At 46.2% G+C, this 3,273-nt stretch overlaps 1 pseudogene; it reads left to right on the top strand.

Moving 5' to 3' along the window:
• The first annotated feature begins 1,728 nt into the window (after positions 1-1,728).
• On the top strand, positions 1,729-2,835 carry LOC119279184 (annotated as a pseudogene).
• Positions 2,836-3,273: the final 438 nt, after the last annotated feature.

The following is a 3,273-nucleotide window of genomic DNA, read 5'->3' as shown; positions in this document are numbered from 1 at the left end:
CTTCCTCCCTCAAACGCCGCCGCCCGTCGCTGCCGCCCCCGCCACCTCCCGTCGCGGCCGCCCCCACCTCCTAGGGTTGTGCTCTTTCTGGCGTCGGCGCGTCGCCCTCGGCCCGATCTCCGGTCGCCGTCCTCCACCGCGTCGGCGGCGGCGCCGCGGCGTGGCGCCACCTGCTGCTCCTCCTCACTGCCCAACTGCTCGCGCTCGTCCTCCTCGCGTTCGCGCTCCAGTGGCGTGGCGGCGGCGTGGACTACGCCGGCTCCCCTTGCCTGGCCGTGCCGGCCCCATCGAGGCTGCAGTCCCTCCAATCCTCCGCCGCCTCCTGCGTCGAGGTGCTCGCCGCCCCCGCCTTCCCCTACCTCCGTGGCTGGTCCTTCCACTTCGACGTGTCAGACACCCACCACCCCAGAGTACTACCTTTCCAATCTCACCTCCGCCCTCTTCCTCGCCGGTCGCCGGCCGATGTGTCCGACCTGTGAAGCAGGAAGCTTGTTCGATGAGAGAAATCCCTACCTCACGATTTGCTTCGTGAAGGCCAGAATTTCGCTCTTTGTTTGTCTACTGAAAACCTCCATGTGGGGATAGATGTCATCATAGAATGCGTGCAGTAAAATTATTCTGACTGTATTCTGTATCATTATTTTGGTTAGTCTAAAAGAAATAATTTGGTTAGATTTGTCTTGAAAAATAGATTCAACCTATACTTCTAGGTTTTGATACAGAAAATATAAATTTGTTGCCAAAGCTGTGTATGGAGACTATTTCAGTATCTGGAAGTACACTTGTGACCGGAGGCATGGCCGCTGTTGCTGCCAACATAGTGGCAGTGAGCGCAATCTGGGAGTAACAAGCACACTGTTTAGTAGGTGCATTGTCCCTAGATTTTTTTTATCCATGAGTATACTGTAGTAAATTGCACACCTCACTGGTGTACAGGGATCTAGGATCATGTAATGTAACAAAACAATGGTCCATTATGTTCCACTGGCTCTGATCTCAGTTAAAAGTTACCTGCAATTTTTATCCTTATTTTATTTATTCGTAAGGTATCTGACAAATGTGTTTGTGGCATACTTCCCAACTAACCGTTGCTGATATTTGTTTTTAGGAGGGGATGGAGAGCTTTACAAATGGGAATGTTAGGTTATTGAAGCATGAACGCAGCATTGTTGCAGAGGATGATCTTGACCATCGGTGGCAGGAAGCCACTCGAGAGGCTGTTTCCGAGGTCTCCAACCGCCCTGCACCCACTGTCCATCCAATCAGTTGGTTCTGCATTCATCTGTCTGTATCTTGTTTAACACACAGGTGCAATCGAACCTCGATATGTTATGTGTAAAATCCTCTTAAATACGTAAATATGATACCATATACAAATTGTTAATACATTCGAAAGTTACTGCACTTATTCTTCTAGCATACTGGCAGTTAATTATATTCTATATTTTTCCTGATTTCCCTGTATACTGTGAGCCTGCGATTGTTTGGTTTCATGGTTTGTGAGCAATGTCCATGCTTTTCAACCCACATGCATACAGGCATGTTGATTACTAATTAGTGGTTCCTTCTTACCACAATCATTGTTTTATAATTGATGGTTTGCTCATTCTTGTGAATCTACTTCTGAAGGTGTGCCACATCTGAGGGAGGATGAGACCCCCCCCTCAAGGTGGGAGGCCTGGATGGACAGCGGTGCCAAACCCTCGAATTGGCCCATGGTTCCGGTTGATGCAAAAGGTTGCTGCAGACCAAGGTCTTGTTCCAGAGTTTGAGGTATGTTGCTTCCTTGATGCCTTTTCTATTCCGAATCAACTGATTTTAATACTGATTGCTTTTGAAGATTACACTTGAAGTTACTCAGCACGGACCACCATGAAGCTACTCACCATGGCCGATGTGTCCGACCTGCTGATCTTTTGCTTGTTTGCCAGGTGTGCATACAAACGAGCACCTCCGCAGGCCTGGACCAGATCCTGTCGTGGCTCTTCTACCACAAGGTCATCGGCGTCGCACACTTTTTGCTCTTCGTCAAGGGCAAGGCCGCCAAGCCCAGCGTCGCCAGGGTCCTCGAGTGCATCCCCGTGCGTTCCTTGCTTGAGATTTCCAAGAATCCAGTAGTACCAATTTCACTCTGCTTGTTCTCAATCTCTGACTCTGTTTCTCTTCTTGTTCTTTAGGGGTGTGAAGGTGGTGTACAGGACCAAGGAGCTTGAGGAGCAGCAGGCCAAGTGGTCTGAAACAATCTTCGCCGCCCGCGTGCCTCGTCGGGCTTTACACAAATTCATTTCGATACCCATTCTGATGATGTATATGTTTCACCTGCAGCCGAATCTGGAACGAAACCCGGCTCGCAGGATTCTTCTACAAGCCATGCAACCACAAACTTTTTTTCAAGCAAGCACTCAACATGGAGATGGCCATTGTGATGGCCCGGGTATGTATGTTTGTTTTCGGCTTATCACAAGCAATTATTAATAGTGTTCGTTTAGTGTATTGTATTTATCATAAACAAAAAGCATTTTTCTTCATGGTAGGAATCTGGCATGGATTGGATAATGTATCTAGACACCGATGAGTTGTTATATCCCGGTAGTATTCCATCAGACGCCTGTTAGCTGACGTCCTTGATGATGTTGACATGGTTATTTTTCCTAACTATGTAAGTATACGGTGGTCCTAATACACCTGCTGGACTTCTTATGCATAGTAATTAACTTGCATGTCTGCACTCTACAGGAAAGCAGCGTCGAGCGTGATGATATAAAAGACCCATTCAGTGAGGTAAACCTTTTCTGTATTCAAGAACATAATTTCCTCAAGTGCCGTTGGATATAATGTTGGCTGATGTAAACAACTTATGTCTAAATACTCTGATATGAATTTTGTTTGTTCGGTTTACGTCTGAAGTATGATATTGTGGTATGATTTATGTGTGTCTGATACTGTTTACATTTGCTTGAAAAAATAGTTTCGAGTTGCCTTGTTATCTGCGTAGCTTGCCATACTTCTGTTTAGCCTATAATCCCAGAAATAAGTTCTTATGCTCTTTTAGTGTAGATTGAGCATGGATCTAGCTAATTTTGCATATTACTCCGAAAGAGAAGAGAAGAGAATGAAAGAATATTAGACCTGTGGTATGTGCAACAAGTCATCGCTCACAACAGATTAAGTAACTTGGATGAATTTTGACATTCAATTCTTTGCTTCTTGTTAAATTTAATTAAGAGCGCTGAACCTAGGTGTGTGCAGCCTTGCTTTTGTCTCTACTCCTAA

The sequence above is a fragment of the Triticum dicoccoides genome, chromosome 3B (assembly GCF_002162155.2).
Source record: "Triticum dicoccoides isolate Atlit2015 ecotype Zavitan chromosome 3B, WEW_v2.0, whole genome shotgun sequence".
Classification (NCBI taxonomy): domain Eukaryota; kingdom Viridiplantae; phylum Streptophyta; class Magnoliopsida; order Poales; family Poaceae; genus Triticum; species Triticum dicoccoides.
The sequence above is the reverse complement of the archived record's forward strand: the minus strand, read 5'-3'. Positions and strand labels throughout refer to the sequence as shown.